The sequence below is a fragment of the Rhea americana genome, unplaced genomic scaffold (genome assembly GCF_003343005.1).
Source record: "Rhea americana isolate MKP2758 unplaced genomic scaffold, rheAme1 scaffold_177, whole genome shotgun sequence".
Lineage (NCBI taxonomy): Eukaryota > Metazoa > Chordata > Aves > Rheiformes > Rheidae > Rhea > Rhea americana.
Genome location: NW_028185894.1, coordinates 1,388,325 through 1,409,664, shown reverse-complemented (window position 1 = coordinate 1,409,664; position 21,340 = coordinate 1,388,325). Strand labels below are relative to the sequence as shown.

Below are 21,340 nucleotides of genomic sequence, written 5' to 3'. Positions count from 1 at the left end.
TCTACATACTCTGACTGCATTCCTATAATTCTCCCAAGTAGCCTGTCCCCTCTTCCACAGTCTATTTTCTTCTTCTGTTTGAATTTGGCCAAGAGCTCCTTGCTCACCTATGCAGGTCTCCTGCCCCTTTTGCTGGGCTTCTTACTCATTGGGATGCACCGCTCTTGAGCCAGAAGGAAGTGATGTTTCAATACCAGCCAGCTCTCCTGGACCCCCCTTCCTTCTAGGGCCTTAACCCATGAGACCCTCTCTGTTGATAAGGACAAAGTCCAGCAGGACACCCTTCCTTGCAGGCTCCTCCACCATTTGTGACAAGACGTTATCATCAATGCATTGCAGGAGCCTTCTGGACTGTTTGGGCCTTGCTGTGTAGTCCCTCCAGCAGATGTCAGGGTGGTTGAAGTCCCCCAGGAGAAGATCACCCCCCTGCGATCTTGAGGCTACCTCCAGCTGTCTATAGAAGGCCTCATCAACTTTCTCTTCCTGGTCAGGTGGCCTGTAGTAGACACCCACAACAGTGTCCCCCACGCTGGCCTGCCCTTTGATCTTTACCCATAAGCTCTCAACTGCCTCCTCCTTCTCCCTGCCTATGCAGAGCTTGATGCATTCCAGTTGCTCTCTCACATAAAGAGCAACTCCACCACCTCGCCTTCCTGGCCTGTCTCTCCTAAAAAGCACATATCCATCCATGGCAGCATTCCAGTCATGTGAGCTATCCCACCATGTCTCTGTGATTGCAACAAGATCATGGCCCTGCGATCACACACAGATCTCCAGCTCCTCCTGTTTGTTCCCCATGCTGTGTGCATTGGTATACATGCATTTCAAAGAGGTGGTCATGCCTGCAGGTTTCTCAGGAAGGGTGTATGGGGGTCGCCCATASCCATGTCCCAAACGTACATCCCCAGCTGTATGCACCCGTTGGAGGCCCCCCAACCCAATTTGTGTTTTGTTGTCTACCCTGTCTGTATGACACCCCCTCACCCCCTCTCCTACCTAGTATATTATGAAATGTGTACCTCATCTGCATATAAGAGATTGTCAGGGAAACAACCTTTATTTGATTCAGGTTTTACAGTAACTAGCAAGAAATAAAGCAGATATATCAATACWTAAATATAGCATTTTGATGAGAAGCAAGAGTAATCTCATGCTTATAAGACAAAAATGGAATCAACTGCTGTGAGAGCTGACTGGAGGACAAAGATTCATGCTTTTAAGGTTAGCAAAATGAAATTTGTGCCACATGTAATTAAATTTATGTGATGTCTCATAGAAACATAAGTTATCAAAACATCTTATGTTCAGATCAAAACTGATATGATTTGAAATTTTACTGTATTTTTGAAAAACGTTTGAGCCTAATACCTTGGAATAGGGGATATTCAGCTTTGCACTCCTGTGGTGCTTCGTTCTGAGCACAGACTTTTAATTCAGGTAGAACAAGGTGGTCACCCCTTAGCTGAATCCCTCTTCCTCCATCTCAAGAAACTTCACTGGAGGAGATATTTTGCTCCTTTTCTCCGTCTTCCCTTGTACTACGGATTTGCCTCGCCAAAGAAGTTTTTCCCCCAGGACAGACGATCCCCATCTGCCCTCCCCACGGCCGGACCAGAGCGGCCGGCCGGGGGAAAGGCAGCGCGGGCGGCAGAGGCCCGCGGCTCCCCCGCCGCGGGGGGCGCCTCTCAGCGCACGGCTGCCGGAAGGAGCCCCCCGCCCGCCAGAGAAGGCGGCAGTCGCGCCCCACCGCTGCCGCCGCCGCCGCCGCTCGGAGGGGGAGGGCGCCACCTGCCGGGCCCCTCCGCGCGGCGGAGCCGGCGGCCGGGCGGGGCAGCGGGAGCGGTAGCGCGGCCTCCGCCCGGGGCCGGCGAGGTAGCGCCGTCTCCGCAGGGCTCCTCCCTTCAGGGCGATCACGTTTTCACAACGCGACCCTGCGGTTTTTTTGGTCTAATTTTATTGCCTTTTGCAGGACGAGGTACATTTACCGTTCACCTTTTTATGGCTCGTTTTTGACTTTCCTATTTCAGTAGCAGGAGGAGTTTTGTATTTAAATATCTCCAGCTTTTGTATGAAAGACAGCTTTTCCTGTGTAAACACCTATTTACATAAGACTAGGAGAAGAAACAAAAATACCTCATTTATATAAACCTATGATATCCCTCTCAAATATTTGCAGTTTTTCTGGAAAGACATGAAACTCGGCTTGAGACAAACTCTCCTTGAATCCCACTGCTTCCTTGGTCTGTCCCGGTTGCTTTGAGAGCAATGCCAGCATCTGGAGACTTGTGAGCTACTCTCAGGCAACCTTTTTCTAGACTAGCTTAACCTCTTTCTTTTCCTGAYGACTCTGCTTCAAAATACTATGTTGGTGCAACATAACAAGTGTTGTACTGCTTGCATCTACATCAATGAAAGCTTTCTATTCAAAGGCAATAGTTAACACCACAGCATTATTACTTCAGTGCCTCACAGAGCAGAGCCTCCCTTTTAGAGCTCTTCTTGGCTAAGTGCTGTTAATATAACTGGCAAGCCTGACTACAGTTAATGTTAAGTGAAAATTAAGTCAGCATGTTTTGATTCACCCAAAAGCAATTACAAACTTTTCACCGTGAGCTGCTATGCTTCACTGAAACTGGAAGATAYTGAGGAATTACAGGCATGTTTACACACTTAGGTGCAGACAATGTGAATTTGCTCTGCCTGTGTGTCAAGACGCCTGAACGCGCACTGCTCTAGATGCTGTTYGGATGCGTGAGCACGTGGTTGGGCCTGAGCTACCAGACCACAGTCATGCATCAAAATGGCTGCCAGTCTGAGCTGTCGTCAGCCCCCCTGGCTTGGAGCTTGGGTGGAGCGAGCATCTCCATGTCCATACACCCCGAAAACACTGCAACTCAGTTGTGGTTTTCAAAACATTACACAAAAATGCACATTTGGGTTAAAAATGAGAACATTTCTCTTTTGGTGACTGAAACAGCTGCTAGCACTTGGGTGGAGGGGGGGAAGAAGGAGAATAACACTTGACCAAGGGATTACACTTGTTAATACCACAGAAACTCCACTGATTTCACTGGATCTATTCAGTTTGCACTCACCAGAAGAGGATGGGTCCTAAAGTTACAATTTTACAGAAATCTACAGGTATGTTTGCATGGATTTTTTTTTAATCTYTTTTCTTCCTTTTTCCTTTGGTTAGAATAACCAAATTTTGGTTCAACTTTGGTTAGAGTCAGTAAAGTTTTAAACTTTTTTAACATTGCTCTTTACTGTCATGAAGCAAAAATTGTTGCTTACAATGCAACACAGTCATATTAGCAAGTCTTAAACTGTCAAGAGACATATTCCTCTTCAGTGAGTTTACTGATCAAGACCAGCTAAGGAAAGCCTTTCAGCTGACATCAGTACAACTGGAAATCAGACTATGCACCAACTTCTAGACAGGAATGAGTAAATTTTAATGGTAAATTTCGCCCTGGACAGGACTTGGGAAGAGTAGGTAAGGAAAGGCCAAAAATGGTAAATGCAAATGAGATAACCCCCCCCCCACACACACACACACACCTTTCTGAGGGTTTTTCATTTTTGAGAAGGGAACCCCTTCCTTTTGGAAAGTTCCCAGCACAGTCAGATTGAAAAAAAAATCACCCTTTATTTGATATAGGGGGGAGAGGAAAAGGAAGGAGAGAAGAAACACTCTACGTTTACACGGTTGTGATGCCCATGGCGTAAGTCCACATGTGAAGGATAAGAGTGGAGGTTTTCTACTCTCAAGGTTCAGGTTTTGCTGGTTTTTTTAAACACTAACATCCCCTTGCTTTAGACCACAGCTCATACACTTCAAGAGTAAGAGGAGCTGTATGTACTAGAAAACCATTTTTGGGGGGAGACATGGTGCACAAAACAGCATGGGAACCTGGCTTTGCTTTTTCTGAGGWTTCAGGACAGTTGCAGCTTCTGTATTTTTAATGTACAGAAGGTGATCACTGCTTCAACCCAACTGGCATGTATAAACTGTAATTAGATAATAATCTGTTTTATTTTCTAAGTGGAACCATCAGTTTAAAAAAAAAAAAAAAAAAGGCGGTTTTAAAATTTACAATAGCTCTTTGGTCTACAAAATGTAAGCCCATCTGAACCATAAGAYTCCAAAGGATACATTTCATGAAACATTTCCTAAAACTGTATCTTAAATAACCTATGATGTAAGAATTCAAGCGGAATTACTTAAGTAAAAGAGCACAATATTCAGCATTTGCATGCAATTGTACATTTATTTCAAAGTTATGGCCTCAGCAAATTGACCACCTAATAAGTACCAAATTTTCCCACTGTAGTGTCAGCTTTGGAGAGAGGAGCTTTCTGCCTGCCTGCCTTGCCATTCTCAGTGACACAGCAGCTTRTAATATTCCAAGAACTTCTCACTTGCTCTCTTCACTTTTATTTTTTAAGTCTCCCCAGTCTGAATGTGCTCATCAGATGCAGTGGTAGTTAAACAAACAAAAAAAATAAATATAAATAAAAGACCAAAGAAAGGTCTAAATGGATGCAATATTTCCCAACGGCATATTTTCTAGTGACTTATCCTTGCTGAAATGAGTATGTAACAAATGCTACAACCAGTGGAAATTCCAAAGATAAATTCATACCAGAAACATTCAGCTTCATGTAGTTTTGGGTAACTGTTGTGCAACAGTTGATATAAACATTTATTTAAACAAAGAACTACTGAATGTACTTAGTGGCTTTTTTGTCTCATTTTGCTTGTAATTCATGAAAGAAGGTTTTGTGGGTGTTTGTGAAGTCTCRCTGCAATGGAAACATCCACATCCATACTAAAAATTAATTGTAAGCTTGAGAGTTACCCAGTTGAGACAGAGACACCATAAGGTCCAGCAACCAACCCAGTAACAGATTCTAGTACCAAATTTTCACAGCTTTCTGAGGAAATGACTTGGAAGCAGGCTGGATGGTATCCATCTGATCTAGTCACTGAACCCTTCTGAACAGCCAGTTCATCCTAAACTGCATTTCTGTATTACTAAGATTGAACAATGCTGGAGTTGTGCTGTGAAAGGTATCTGCTGGTGTAAAGCACAGCCTGGAAGACTTCTGGCAATAGGTAACGTGTGTGGAGGGAGGATGCAGCTGAAGGATGCCCCCAGCCTCCTCATTCACTGAAAAATCTGAGCCAGCCACACCCCTGCAAAAAACTAAACTAAACTAAACTAAAGGAGCAGTCAGATCAGTTACATGATAGAGAAACTGACTGGTGATCATGCCAGAAACAAAAGTAGGAGTACAAAAATGGGACAGGCAAGAACTGTCACCTAATTGCCTTTCTGTAAGGTTTGTCACTTGTTCAAGGCCCCAAAACATCTCTGTCACACTCCCATGTAATGTATTTAACACCAACTCAACAGAATTGTCAAGTTATATGATGAAACTACAGAAACACTAGTTAAGGGAATAGATCTCACATCACTCCAAGCTTCTTTCAGGCTGTTTCTCTGCTTTCCCCTTTGCCTTGCTTCCAGCATGGCTCTATTTGAATAGTTGTTTCACACTCTAAATCAGCATTGTTCTCTAGATCCTCGATACACTGGGCAGGAACTGATACCTTGTGCATCTGTAGGTGGCATGCCATGTAGACCCTTAATCAAAGGGTGATGTTTCATCAGTAATGGCTTAAAAACTGACTTAAACATTATGTTCATTGCACCCAAATGCATCTCACAAAGCCTTCTGTTCCCATTGAGGCTAAAAAATTCCATTGTATGTGTAATCTTTTATGAGTGCATTCTTTGAATACTTTATTTCTTAGAACTGTAACAGTTCTGTTTATAAAAAGGAATGATACTGATAGCAATGTTAGGAACTTTCAGAAGGGACCACTCAGATCTTTAAATTTCCATATTAGTCCTGTTTCAAGAAAAATACAAAACAAAACAAAGAGCCTCAACTGCATACTTTAAATTCTTTAAGAAACAGCTTCACATGCCAGGCTAAGAGGATAGAAAACCCTCCTTGATCAGATCTTGCAGCCCTCCYGGACAACTTCACATTGAAGCTTTAATTGGGCACGGCTGCAAACTGATTTATAGCTACTAAATTGTATGTCCTAAGCTATCACCTTGGGCTGGGGATATTTAGAGAAAACAGCAAGCTGTGGGGTCATAGGCCTGAGGAGGCACATGGCTTGCTGTTCTTCGAGTTGCACTGGGAGTGAGGAAACAACGCTGGGGATTCTCTGTAAGTTATGAAGCCAAGAATCCCAGAGTTTACATGACCCAGTTTCAGTTAAGAAGGATCTGTATCCAAGCAGAYGCAGATGAATGATGTGGCCATTTTGCTCTTACTAATGTTCGACACCTTTTAACATGAACTGCTGCTATTGCAGCAACTACAGTACAATACTGCAGGACAGGACCTCAGAGACTATTCTGGTCACCTGAAGCACTGTTCAAACAATCCTCTCACTTCCAGAAGAGAAGTTGTAGGAGTCTAGCAGGCAAGCAGCTGTCTGATTTACATTTTTTTTAATTTAGAAAAAACATTCTTGTTTTTAATTGACATCCTGTCTCTCAGTTTAATGAAGAACAATGTTAAGCACAAACTAGGTTTAACAGTTACAGTTACTAAATTAATGAATCTCCAGCAAATATTCCCTCAGGGAATTCTTCACAATGTCACAACACTATGTGTTAGAAAAACAGGGCAGTCAGCAATGCCATGGGTGACCCATTCTAATGCCCTTCACCATACTTCTGCTAACGGCTTTAGTTTTCTACAAATCTGCCACAAAATGAGGACACGCAGGAGCACACAGATAACTTTCTGCTCTGCTCTTTCTGCAGAGGCAATTATCCACTGACTGAAAAGTATCGTATCACCAGACATGTGGATAACCAATTGCAGAATTCAGTAACTCAGTAACTGGGGCACAGAAATACAGATCTGTTATCTTTCTTTACAAAAATCTCTTCCGTGCCTTAGCACAACTTGTCTGAATTAAGTACAGATTTAAGAGTTCACTTCCCACAAAGGCATTGCACTAGATTAGAAGTAAGGGTATTAAAAGTTTTCAGTGCTCAAAGCCTCAGTTGTTACACATCAGCACTCCTGGGTCCAGATTAAGTCATTTCTTTGCTCTACCTGAGCTCCTTCTATTGATTTCATTTTTAATACTTCTTAAATACATGCTAAGACGCTATTTTGAAGAAGAGCAGCAAAATACGCTGCCATGGTAAACATTTGGAAAAAACGTTCCTGTAAGAAGTACCGTAAGTGACCCTGCAGTGTAACATTCAAAGAACTCTCCTAAAATTGAGGTGTGGTTAATACAGGAGCCACTTTTCAGCAAAAATGCAAATGCTTAACTCATGGCAAAGTGAATGTAACTTGCTTTAAAGAAAATAAAAGTCCTTTTGACTACTTGATTTTCTTAATCACATGTTATCCTCAGCTCCCTAATTTCTGCTCTGCTTTCTGCTTTTTTCCCATGCCAGTGAAAACAATTTTATTAATGATCTTTGCCAAGTGAACATTGTGTCACTGTTGCACAGTTCAACTGTGTTACTTTTGAGAGACTGTCTCCAGCCAGCCCAGTTTGAATACAAGTGCAGCCACTCTTGAGATACAGAAGGGGACTGCATTAGCACAGTTTTCTGCCTGCACTTTAATGCCTATATTTCCTCCTAATCCAAGTTAAAAAAAACTCCTATCTGAATTAATTTTGTATTTTGGTTGTATGATCCTAATGGCTCTTATGTTAGATAAAATAATCAAACTGTAGTTCTAATTAACAGCAAAGGACAACCTTTGTAATCTAAAGCTGCTTCATCTTTTTGTTGCCTTTTGCTGAGACAATCTCACTTTTACCTTGCTGCTCCTTCTCCTGTCATTTTCCTGGTTCTCCTCTTAGTTTATGAGGTGCAATCACCCCTTATTTCCAACTCCTGTTGGGATCAGTGGCTTCTTAACTTAAGGCCCCATTAACTCAGCCCCTTTCCTGTCCTCCCATCCAATGTATTTATCCCCCCACCTTTTTTACTTTGAGTATTAGTTTGAATTTGAATGATCTAGTTCAGTTTATTTGCAAAAGCACTCATCTTTCTGCTTATAAGAAAACCAGTGGAAAGAAAAAACATACCAGAATCTATAAACCAGCTATAAGCCTCACAAAGCAACCCTCCAACTTCTGGTCAGGTACTAATAAAACTGCAACTGCAGTGTATGAGACAGACACAAACATGCTGGAAACAGTCTGGAAGAGAACAGCAAGAACAAGTGGAGGTCCACACAGCAAGACCTGAGGAAAAACTGAGTAAGCTGAAAAAGGTTTCTCCAGTGAAGAGAAAACCAAAGGGAGAAGGAACGGCAGTATTTTAAAATGGAAAGGACTGCTGCATAGTGGAGAGGATCAGACTCATCTCTGTCTCTTTGGAATCGCACAGGTAGGGACAGACTCTTGAGGGAATGGAAAGGAACTGTCTAGCTTAACCAGTTTTCTGTGGTTCCTTGAGAGCTTCATTCCACCTTGACATGTTTTGTCCTTCTCACTCCAGACTGTTTCTCACTCACTAGATTCGGTGTGGGGGTTTATGTTTTTATACTAGCAGCCCTCATTAATATGAAGCATCCATATTGTTAGAATCAGCACAGTGAACCAGCTGACCTYATTTCACTGAGTTAACTTTGACTGTAACTGTTGTCAAACTTTACCTTCACTTTCACATCTCTTCTCCATTCTCTTCTCCTTTCCCAATACACTGCCTCAAAGTAACCTTCTACAAATCAGAAACCCAGTTAAAAGGTTCAGCCAGGGGATATCTCAAAACTCTTGCAATCCTTATTCAGGAATCCTTGTATTTAATGTATTTAATGTTTTTAATTTTATTTAATATCTACATATATTGTGGAGAGCTGCAAGCCTGCTGAGTCAGCACTCCAAGAGGTAGCCAGATTACTGTCTGCCCCATGAGTGACTGTGTTAGGACAGTGCTGCCTCTTGGGAGATAAGGCATATTAGCACGGACTCATCTCTACACCAATGCAATCACTTAGCTTTGAATTGGCTTGAAGCACTGGCAGAATGAGCTCATTTCTGCCCACAGCATGTCATGTAGAGGTTCTCAGAATAACAGCATCTTTGCTCCCATTCTTATGTCATTTCTCTAATAGATTGCTTTAAGAACACACAAATTTGGCAATAAAAAGTAATGCTTAGCACTTGCAGTGACATGGCATTTGTTACCTGATGGTTTCAGCTGTTAAGTTATGCTTTATAGCTTGTCTGCCTGCTGGGTTGCATGACACTGATTTTAGAACTAGCAAATGGTGACACATAAGAGATTTCATTAAAGCTGCATACTGATTCTTTAGCAGAGGTAGAACTGAAACATAAGACTATTTCACCTTTAAAGAACAGCCTGCAGAAAACTGTACAATACCTCCATTCCCTAAGACTTCTGAAGAACTGTGAAATACATTTTGCAACTGCAAGTTTTATAGGAGAAGTTAGAATTTTATTTAGTATCTTTTTTTCACCCATTTGTAATTGAGGCAGCTATCAACATCTGAAGTATCTTTCAGAAAACGAAGAGACTGTAGTATCAGCAAACAGCTCTTTGCCCTTATGGGAGGAAAAAAAACAGCCAAAAATCCAGACATCCTGCTGCCCTGATAGTGGTAAAGGCTGACCATATGGTGACCAGGGTGAAAAGATCTTTCAATAGGGTTTTCTTTAACTAAGACCTAATGAGAGGCATGAAGGGTCAGTGAACTGACAAACACCAGCAGGTCAGGAAACACAATAAGAAAAAAAAATGCTTGCTTTTTACTCAAGAATCATGTGTCCAAAAAGACATAAACTCAGTTTCGAGAGTAAAAAAGGAAGGGGTATGGGGCGGAAAAGAATAGAACTGTATTTTTTAATTAAATTTACTGAGTTATTTGGAGAACAAAGACAGTCTATCAAAGCAAATATGCTGCAGTGTCCTGGAGCACTGTGGAAACTACAGTTCTTTGCACAGGAGAAACAGCTAAAACTAGCAACCCAGTTTGTCAAAAAGGGCAGAGCTAACTGTTCCTATTGCATTTTTACCCTTGCAAATCTTGTGCTAGCCTTGCACAAGGCATTCCTACACAGTGAATTTAATCAGCTGAGCTACAACTGTTTTGTTACTGCTATTTCTGCAGAACTCCCTCCTGTGGACACTCTATTCTGGAATAATTAGTGAGAATAATTATTGCAAAATAAAGTCAGTTTTATTCCAGAGTACAATGTCCACATGGGGGAGTTACACTGAAAAAAAGCTATTCCACTGTAGCTATGCTGGTCATTTTYCCCATACAAGCAAGCCCTATGACTCTAATACTAAATTCTTTCAAAAAAGATGTCTCTTGAGATTAAAATTCTAGAGTCTGAGAAAATCAGTGTTCCAAACCTAAGTGTATGGCTTCAAAAATTGAACCTAGGAGGACCCCTAAACCCATTAATTCACCAGTTTATGCACTGTAACTCAAATTCATTTTACATTGTGTGAAATGTAATAGAAATACCTCTGATATTAACCAAGAACTGCCCCCCAACACCACCAATTTGGAGTGTCATTGCTATTCCATTTACTAGAAAGTTTGGAGGAGCATCACCACATGCTGTCACTCTGCCAGATTTAATAAGCACTGTGGATGAGTGACAGAGGCAAAGGCCAGTAAGAGATAGTTAAATGCTACCTGAGGCTGTACTACAGATTCAATAGCTTGCACACTGTGCTGTAGAGCTGAAAATGCAAAAATTTAAGACTATAACTTGTTGTAGTCATTTATGATTCTCAGAAAATCCTAAGAAGATCCTGAGAAGGAGGGGTTAATCCTTGCATGTTCAATCTGCAGGGTGAAGAGGGAGAGGAAAAAGGGACGCTTGTCTCGCTCCTCGAAGGGTGAGTAGCATTTCTCTCTCCAATTTCAGGACAGTGTAATAGAAGTTTCTTAATTCCTTTCATGGAACTTTATCCACCCCTCCCCCCCAATAAAAAGACAGAGAACATGCTCCTGAATTGTGTAAAAGTCCCATGTGCAACAATGAGGAGAAGGAGAGTTTCTGTGGGGCTTTCTCATGTGCTAGGCTCCTCCCAAAGGCATTACCAGTCCGGAAAGAGAAAAGCCTCTGTTGTTCCCTTGAAAACAGTTTGGCTTTGCACTGTTCRCAGTGCAAAATCATGCCAAACTGACAGTATTTCACTTCTGGGGAAAACAACCTATTAAGGATATTCTTCAGTCCATCCTCCCCTTGCCCCCATTCCTTGCAAGAAAACCCCAATCAAACAAACAAACAAACAAAAAAAAAAACACTATTTTTTTCTAAGCATATTCAAACGCAAAAAGCCCTTTCTGGCAACTTTCCCACTAGAGTTCAATATTCTACCCACACCCAGCTCAGCAGTACAGCTGTTCAAAAATACTGCACGCTTTTTCTCTTTAATAATGGAAAATGTATTTTCTGTTATTCTTTAAAAGTGGTTTAGTTGCTTGTGCTGAACCTTACCAAAAGGATTCCTAGCTAAGTGGGGGGGGGCGGGAAAGCAGTTTTCCTTCTCCTCCCAGCCATGAACAACAGACATTTGGGAAAACTTGAGACCCTATGAAATGACACTGCAGTGGTGATGCTTTAGGCAAGGTCAGTACAACTGTCTGCAGATTTCTATCTATAAACGAATTTTAAATGACAGTAGCAACTAACTCACACATGCAGGAAAATGGCATTTGTACAGTTAAAAAACAGCTGGAGTAAAGCACCAATAATACGTAACATGCAAATTTCTTTGCACAGATCCATTTGATCAAACTCCTGCACTTTTTCTTTGATTTGAAGGAAAGTACTCTTACACTCAGGAACAGCAGGCCAGTATGATGGTATAATGGATAGCCCATTTGTAAAAACAGCAGCAGTGCTGCTAKTAAATCTTACTGCTGTTCTGTAATACTGAAAAGACATGTTACTTCTACAGACAGTGGGTAGAAGTCTTTATTAGATCCAAATGGCTTCATAGGAGATCATCATAAACAGGTTGTGAAATAGAAGAGATTTATCTGAAAACATTTGGAAAATAATCAAGGACTGTATATATGAATTCAAAGCTGCAAAATAATCTATGCAGTGGAAGATGCATATAAGAATATGACCAAGACCTTCATCCTTACATGACAAAAACATGTACACAYTTAAAAACACCATACCAAGCACATTTGCTCTACTGGGTGCAGACTGCCCCAATCTCACCCTGCTTGTGCTCTAAAAGGCTGGTCAGAAGCCAGTCCCAGTCTGAAATTTATGTAGCCTTCCAACATGGTGCTACATCTATCTTAATTCATTATTTTGCTTCTCAGCAAAATATAGAGCAGTATAAAGCAAGTCATTTGACAAAAGAATATTCTTTCTCACACCTTTTCCTGCAGAAGCTTATGGCCCAAAACTCACTTATGGATGCTTGTGAAGGCATGCATAGCAATATTAAGCATGGCATCATTCTACCAGGCATTCCTATAAAAATCTATGCATCTCTGACTTTCTCTGGAACTATCTGATAACCCACTTTATACCTTTCCATGTCTCCCAGTAAAGATGGCATAATGACTGCAAAACAAAATACATAAACAGCTGGATGTCTGCTCTTAAGTGGGATCTTTGGCTTGTTTTTATTTGACTGACTACAAATTTCTAGCTTTGGTCAGCACCATTGTTTATCTTGACATACCTAACTTGAAGGATATAGCTGATATGTTATACATTACATAGACAAAGCAGATCAAACACCACATATCTGACACGCTTTAAACACAAGCTGTCAGCCTCCAATGCAGAATAGATCTTTGTTGAGGGAGATTCTATCGGGCTACATGTAGTGAAAGGGAAATATTGCAATCACAATGTGGGGAGTGACAATTTACTGATTTACTGTCTTTTCTCTAACCTTAAGTATAGGGAATCCTGATGTAAATCATTTTATGTCCTTTTTTTCCCCCCCCTAAAATGTGTTCATTCATGTTAGAGTCTCAGATTTTGGGGTCCCACTTTGAAACATTTCAGTTACACCAACTACTCAGTACCTATAAAGGGCAAGTACTCAGCACTTTGGATTATTAAGCAATATAAACCATCTTGCTTTGGAACCCAAACGTAGGGATAGACAGAATGTAATTCTGAAATTTTGAGACTGATAAGGTGTTCATCATTGTTCATACTAACTTTAGTTGAAGATGTTACTCTTCAACAGTTCTGAAAATCAGTCTGAAAAAGTACGGAATTGAACAGATAATGGTACAGTCTCTTTGGTGTAGTTTTCCACATCCATGAAATAGGGATGACAATCTTTACCTAGTCAGTTTTTCAACTTAAYTTGAAATTAGCTGTTTGTGATATTCCTGGAAGGTTATGCTACCTGCTCAGATAATATGAAATACTAAAAATTCCATCCTTTATTTTGTATTATTCAGGTGAAGCTTTATAAAACTAAGATTTTTTTTTTTTAGGGACAAACATAAAGGGTTCACCTTCCGGTACTGTAAGACAATTGCAAAGAGAATCAAAGTCTGTTAGCTCTACCATGATCTCATTAACATTCATGCAAAGGAAAAGGAACAGGTAAGAGTAAGAAATACTACTCGTGACTTCAGAATTTTAAAGCTGCTCCAGTCAGCAGCTTTATGCTCTACTTTCATCTGAACAGAATTTGTTGAATGAAATCATTAAAATCACCTTGGATTTGGTTGTAACCACTCAGCTCAACAGGGAAAACAGATTTAAAACACAAACACTCTCTCTCTCCAAATAACTCTTCTTATTCTAGCCAAAGGTCAATTTTGTTTTTTACAGTTCACTGTTACATAGTTATTCTGTCATTACCTTCTTAAGACCTCCATACTTTTTATATGCAGATTATGAGGACACATAATGTTTGGGAGACAGCTGTACTTCCAAAATACCAGAGAAGCACAGTTTTTATCAGGGCTGTAAACTATACAGGCAGTCACCAATGATGAGCCACAAGAAGCTCTCTGGGCTTTACTGATAGATCGTTAATACTCAGAGGGTGAATCACACCTCCAGTGATGTGAATAGGAATTCAGGCCAAAATTTCATCTAAAACACAGCTTTTCTTGGCCTTCAGAGTTTAGTAGCAGATTTTCAGGGTGATATAGCTCCTGACACTCACAGTGGTAAGACCTAATCAGGTAAAGACAAAGCTGCCAGGCTGCTCTTAAAGACTTGCAGGAGGGGCTATGGAAAAATAGCTCTTTAAAGCCTTTTGAGCCAATGCTTCCTAAATCCCTAACATGGGAACAGGAAAACAGGCTTAATAGTCATTCTCTGAGCAGAAGATACAGGGCTGGGTGCCAGTACAGACAGCTTCCTTCTGAATGACATTATGGTCTGGAAGTACAGAAAGGAAGGCAGTATAAAGACAATACTGGAACATGCCCCATCCTGCTGGCTGGATGAGAAAAAAAGAAAAGGCTAATGAGTGCTCATTGTCCAAAAAAAAAGGTATAAGCTTGTCTGAAGCATTCATGGAAGCTGGATCACTTCAAATTTTAGCTGCATAGCTATAGATCATCCTTAACAGCTAATTCATCTTTGCAAATCCTAACTCAAGGTCTTCCACATGTAGCTACTTCAAAGTTTATGTTAACTGGCAAACAAACTCAGCCTCAACTCAAGAGACACAGTAACAATCAAAGACACTGAGGAACTAATAATATGCTTGTAAACTGATTGAGTAACTCACAGATTAAATAAATAGGCGGGTAAACAATACAGTCTGAGAAGAACATCCTTCCTTGTCTCCTTTTACCTCTAATAAAAAGCTATGCGACCTCTGGTAGAAATGAACTCTAAAGCCAAAAACCAGTGCTTTCCAAGACAACAGATCTATGTCTGACAAATGGTTAAGCATTTTATGTTTCCATGATGGCTTTGCATATATTTCCTTAAATGAATAGATCTGAACTCCTYCAAAGGAAGAGAAAAAAAGCCAGAAAATTTTGGAATTTAGAAACCCCACGGGCACAAAATACTTGCTACTTTGAGTATAAAGATACAAAGCTTAAAATTATTCAGTGAAATTCAAAATAATTTGCATTGGCAAATAGATCATAGCAGAGCTACTGTAAAAGCAAACCAAAAGAAAATGAAATTTTCCAAAATATCCACTGAAATATCCTCCTGACCAAATGACAGTATTTAATGTACATACAGTATTTTCAATTTCCTTGTGCCTCTTTAAAGATTTAACTACCTAAATGTCAGGACAGTTCTGTGTAGATAAAGAAGCAGCAGTACAGAGGTTAAGGCTTTTTACATGGCAAGTAAGGGCCTGAACAACATAAAGCAAGGAGGCTGTTCTGACACCTCCCATTGGTAGAGAATCTTGCCTTTGCTTGTGTTCTCTGCATGAACAAAGGTGATATAGTATTTATCAGTTTACTTCTTCTAATTACTAAAAAATGAAGACAATTTGCATTAACAAACACTGAACAGCCTAAATTCAAGCCTCTTAACAATTGCTGCTGTCTGTAATTTAATGAGACATCACAAGTTGGCATTTGTATAGACAATATTGGGGAAATGATCTAAGTAGAACAGCATGTCAGGTGGCACATGATAATGAAAGACACTTCTATTTCTACTTTATAGCTAGAAGGCAACGGGAGCTCCAGGTTGACTTTAGATGAAATTTTTTGCTTTCCTTTCTRTTCATTAGTCTGCAAAGGTTTGCAAAACTGTCGCCAAGGAAACCGCTTGGCCTGCGCTTCRTAAGAGCAGTAACTTTTTTCATGCAAGTATGTTCTTGATCTACGGTTGTCACAGATCAGTGCATTTTAAACCCCCGACAGACAAGATACTAAGTCACTTTCTGCAGTGCGAAGGAAACAGTAGTATAGTGGACTTTTCATTGGTTTAATAACCAAGACTGAATTTAACTACCTTTTAAGGATGGCACAAAGCATGTCAAAGGCAAAGGTTTGCTTCAAGAACTTATTTAAAAAATAAAATAAAATTCTAAGACTACTTATGACAGTATTCAGAATGTAAAGAAATACTACACTATTTTCAGTACAAAGTCAAAGATAAAATACTGCTACAGAAACTGCCCAGAACCCAATCCTTCCAGGGCAGAGAGAGAAGAAAATGTCAATCAATCATCTTTATTCAGCACTTGACGCTGGCTTWTATTCCTTCCAGGCCTTGGTACTGTACTTCCCTCTTGGCAAAGCACACCTAGCAGTCAACCCTGTAATGACTTCTGGTCATGGAATTCCTTCAGAAGCTTTGGAGTTTGTGACTTTCATAAAACGAGCTCGTAAACAGTATGAACTGCCGTGGCTATTGTCATTGGTGAACTTCCTTGGGAAAATAGCACTTTTGAGAATCACCAAACAACTGAAAGCAGTAACTCAAGTTGTCAGACTTTGTTACCAGCCACCTCAAATTAATAGGAATAATTCCTTTGCCATCTGTCATCACAGATAGTTAGAACTTCCAACACAATCTTTAATTTCTAGGAAAGACCTTTATTGTAATAATTCGCAAGTAGAACTTTACATCAGAGACTCCAGACATCCCTTGCAAAACCATTCAGTCCTCAGCACGTTCCACTGAGGCTTTGATCACCATGATACTAATTTCTAGGTGAGCTAACAGAGGCAGAATGGCAGAAATCTTATGTAAAGAGAAGACTTTAGTGAATACTTTGAATTGATCATGACTGGTAAGATAAGGGTCCAGCCTCAGAAACGTGTGTATTTTGGAACACCATAAAGGGCAAGAAAAATCTGTGTGATTGCTCATGATACCACCAGATAAGGAAATTCATTTCCAGAGAGTTCCACTGATTTTTTTTTTCTAGAGAGACTGAAGACTTAGGCTACCTGTACACTTATCCACTGATCCTGAAAACTATGTATTTAAACAAAGTTTCACAGGACAGGACCTGATCTGTAGTGAGGAAAGGTAAGGTTTGTTCAAGGGATAAGAAAGCCACTGAATGCCCCATTTACAGATTTCAGTGATAAGGGTATATTCTGGCCTTGGCAACAGGTAATCTGCACGTACAAGTATTTCCAGTCGTATGGATTTTGCTTGTGCATCCTCCGTTACCATTTAAATTCATCTTGGAGAAGAGAAGTTATTGTGATAAGGAAAATGAAACAATGAGGACAAGACAGTTTCTGGAATGAAACAGAAGGTGTATGCAAAACTAAGAAGGAATCAGAAGCCAGATACAGAATTTTCTTCTGGGACCATGACCTCTCCCTGGAATTTGATCCAGGAATCCATATCACCTACGTGTCAGGGGGGGATCTGCAGATTTGCAGGGATTTCAGTGTGAAATTACATAAATAAAAGGATCCTCTTGCAGGAACAGGCTTGAGGCTATACGAGCTCCCATGATACTCATATCTAATTAAGAACAGCAGATTGGAAGGGACTCTTGGGTCACTGAGTTCAGCCCCTTGTTACTGCAGGCAACCATGCCATATAATCTTTTTCATATGCCGCTCAGGCTCTGTTTAAAATCAATCAGAATTTTTTGGTTTGGGGGTTGGGGTGTTTGGGGATTTTGTTTGTTTGTTTGTTTGTCCTGGTACTGAACTTTCATTTAGTTTAGAACTAGAAATCTTCTACTATCTAGAATAACAATATTCATGGTTAGACTATACCCATATGTTTTTGTGTCAGGATTGTCCTTTAGCTTAAATAGCACTACTTTTTTCCAATGTATYTATAGACTGCAATCATATTCCACTCTGTTTTGCTGGACTATGCTGGCTAAACTCTTCTAGTCTCCCATACAGGATCTCTCCAGTCCTAGACAATCTGAATACTTTTTTTGTACCTGTTTCAGTTTGCATTAAGTTTTCTTAAGTGACAGGTAATCTAGTTATACACAGTATTACTGATGAAAACCACCAGCAACAATATTTTCCTGACAATAATTTTGGAAATACCTTGATTGAAACAGCATGATGCATTTAAGCGCATTTCTGTCAGACATACCAAATGAAAATTTCGGCAAGAGTTCCACCGACTTCAATTGGGTGAACTCTGTCTGCTTTCTGTTTTTCAGTGTCCAAACTTCATTTTCCAAAAAATGTCCTACTATATCATTTTCCCAACTATTAAAAAATTGGATAACAAAAGTTGGCAATATGTATTTGCAAATAATTATGAAATGAAAAATGGTAACATTTGCAATCAGTATTGATAAGTGAGTTTTCTGAGAATATATGTTAAGCTGACTGAATAAGAAAAATGATATTTTCAAATTATTTGAGGAATAAGTTATTTGACCAGCTTTTATAACAATATACACAAAAGATTTATCAGAAACAATAACACAGGAATCCACTGTAGCTCACATGAAAGAATTTAGATTTATCTCATTCCTGGATGCTATATTTGGCATGAATTCCATACTTGCAACAGGGTGGAGGATCTGATCAAAAGATCCAGAAAATTTATGTGGGTAGCTGAAGCCAATCTGTTTGGCAAAACACACAGATAATGTTTCTGTCACATTGCTTTGGTATTTTGGAAACCTTGCAATATCAAAGAATAAGTTTGTATTCATTAGACTGGAAGCCGTAAGTCATAAAAAGGTACTTTCTGTAGGAAGAAGCAAGCACAGAAGATAGGATTTGAGACTGCAAAGAATCATTTTCTTTCACTCATAATACAAATTCTAGAATTTAAAACCTGCATCTATCTAAAGAGTGCTCTCTATCTTCGAGAAATGCTGAGGTAAATTAAATTTGTCAAGACAAAACAGACGTGCTTTGAACAAAGAGGAGTGGAATGTTTCTGATCCTATAATACGCTTTCACTGCAATTACCAGTACTGTAAGATGTCAAATTTTATTTTATTTGCCAAAAAGGAAAAGGAAGGATATGCAGACATATGGCTACTGACAAATATCACACAATTAAGAAATTAATACAAAGAAATCTATTTTAATGCAATTACAGAAGGAATGGGAAATTCTCAATATCACTTCAGTGTATTCTATACTTCTTCTAAAGAGTTTCTCTGGAGCGAGGCTGAACTGGGAAAAGTGGGGAAGGGGCACCAAAGTGCCTTTGTTCCAGGAGTTAGTGTGTCACAGCATGGCTTTGACTTAAAGTGAGGTCGTTCTAGCCCCAACCTGCAAACACTGAACAGCAAAAGTAGAACAGCTTCAGCTACAGCTTACCAGGGAACTCRAGAAGAGTGAGTTATGTCGTCAGTAAAAAACATTTCGGTCAATTTTAATTTGCTCATCWGTATTTGATTGCAGACATTCATGTACTTGGCAGATACCATGCACAGGAAGCACATGTTATTTCACMGATTTATCAACATTAGCAGCAAGATGCCCCTCAACGTAATTTCTAGGTACACTGAAGGGCCTGATCAGAACTGAGCTGAAAGGTAGGATGGTCTAAAAGCTATCAGTAGTAGCCTAGTAGTAGCCTAAGCCACCTCCCCCTTGAAATCTGATTTCAGCAGGATAAGAGTTAAGCGAGTACATGGCATTTTTGAAATCTCTCTTAAGACACAGATCTGTCTGGACTATAGCTGTGTTAATCAGGACTCTCTCTAGCTCCGTTGTTCTGTCCTTCACTTCTATGCTCACCCTATCAGAGCTGATGTTATTGTTCCAAAGGTTCTCCTGCCTTTAAAAATGTCTGCTAYGGCCTKGTTGCTTTTCCATAGACATGATCCTTACTGTAATCAAATCTTCTGATTCCACTCAAATGAAATTAAATCTCTCTGAGAAGCCACAGAATACTCCTGCATTTCCATGGGATCAAAGAGCAAGAGCACCAGAGCCCAGCAAAGAAACAGCTCTCTCTTCGAATGTTCTCTCTTCAAAGGAACTAGCCAAGGGTATGAGACCCATGCATGACAACATCTGAGGAGCATCAAGAGTCCACAGCAATTGCACTATGGGAAGGAAGAGAAGAAAGAGGAATAAACTACTTTCTAGCTTGACAGGATGATGAGTGGCATGCATGGGAAAAGGGAGGGCTTGACACTCAAATATTTGAATAAACTGTGATGAAAACAATTGAGATTTTGCATATATATTCAATTTAAGTTTCTGAGTGGGTATATCCTTTTGGGCATGCAACCATACATTAAGGTAGAATCAGTTTAGTGTAGCTATCGAGTGGAAACTATGTTGCACTGTGATAAATAAACAAACATATAAAAAAATAAATAATCACTTAGTTTTATAGTCACTTGGGCCAATTGTGCCAGTTCCTGCTTAGAAATAAACATGCCTGTTTTAAATGGGGTACATGTATATGGACTTTGCACATTAATACTTCAGATCTAAGGAACATTCAAATGGCTATAAAATTATGTTCTTCCCTTTAGGGTGTTATGTTATTTGATTACAGGAAAAAAATCTTTAGTAAACCATTTTCATTCTGTTTATATATTTTTTGTTTGCTAGTAGAATGAGCAGCATTAAACAGAGAATTAAATTATTCTCAAACCAAAAATAATGAATCCAGTCTTCCTTTCTGATGAAAATGATCTCTTGTTGCCAAATGCTTCATATTTGAATTAATGACTTAAATCTTGGCTGAATTTACAAGGTAAGTCTTTTCTCATAATCTCTTCAAAAGGATTTTCAWCCAATCCTTTGCCCTATTAGAACTTCACATGTAACTCTAAGCCCACGTATCTGAAGTTGGTTTATGGACAAACTGTAGCATAACCAGAGCCACAACATTTAAACTCTGGTTCTAGACTTTCTTAAAGCTTACTGTGTGGGTGTACATACACATTTGAATGCAGGGTTTTGGTTTGGCTTCTCTCTCCCATTTTTTTAAACATCAGTTGTCCTGCCTGCTTTATTTCATAGTCACTTTGCTCCTTTTATTTTTGTAGGCACAGGGTAAGCAAAAAGGAAACGAAATACTGTCAGAAATAATGAAGGATGCAATCAAATATTGTCATGAGAAAAGCCAGAGAAACTATGCTTCAGTAGGAGAAAGCCAGGCTTTCTTTCCTTTCATATTTAAATTCAAAATATTTGTTGGTTGGATAATTTTGTTAATGTCAGTTACCAGGAACAGCTGAGAACTGCAAGCATAAAATATATTCATGTAGGATAAAGCCCAGTTCTATGCAAAACAATTGGAAAGAYCCACATTCTACTTAAGCTGTTAAAATAAGACTTGGGTAAAATTTAAATGGTACATTGGTCTGTGGGAATTTTTCAATAGCTGCCTACTTCATATTAAAAAAAAAGAAAAAAAAATCAAAGTCTTATTTTCTTTCCCATA

The 21,340-nt window shown here is 39.6% G+C and overlaps 2 long non-coding RNA genes across 2 annotated transcripts in view; one reads left to right on the top strand and one right to left on the bottom strand.

Annotated features, from left to right (window-relative positions):
- LOC146597840 (uncharacterized) overlaps positions 1–21,340 on the bottom strand; it is a 193,935-nt gene that overhangs the window by 143,948 nt on the left and 28,647 nt on the right. The window lies entirely within an intron of this gene.
- Positions 3,057–20,069, top strand: LOC146597841 (uncharacterized). The gene is made up of 4 exons (XR_014895403.1): positions 3,057–3,141; positions 10,894–10,940; positions 13,531–13,642; positions 19,820–20,069. It is a non-coding gene; the product is annotated as an uncharacterized LOC146597841 (long non-coding RNA).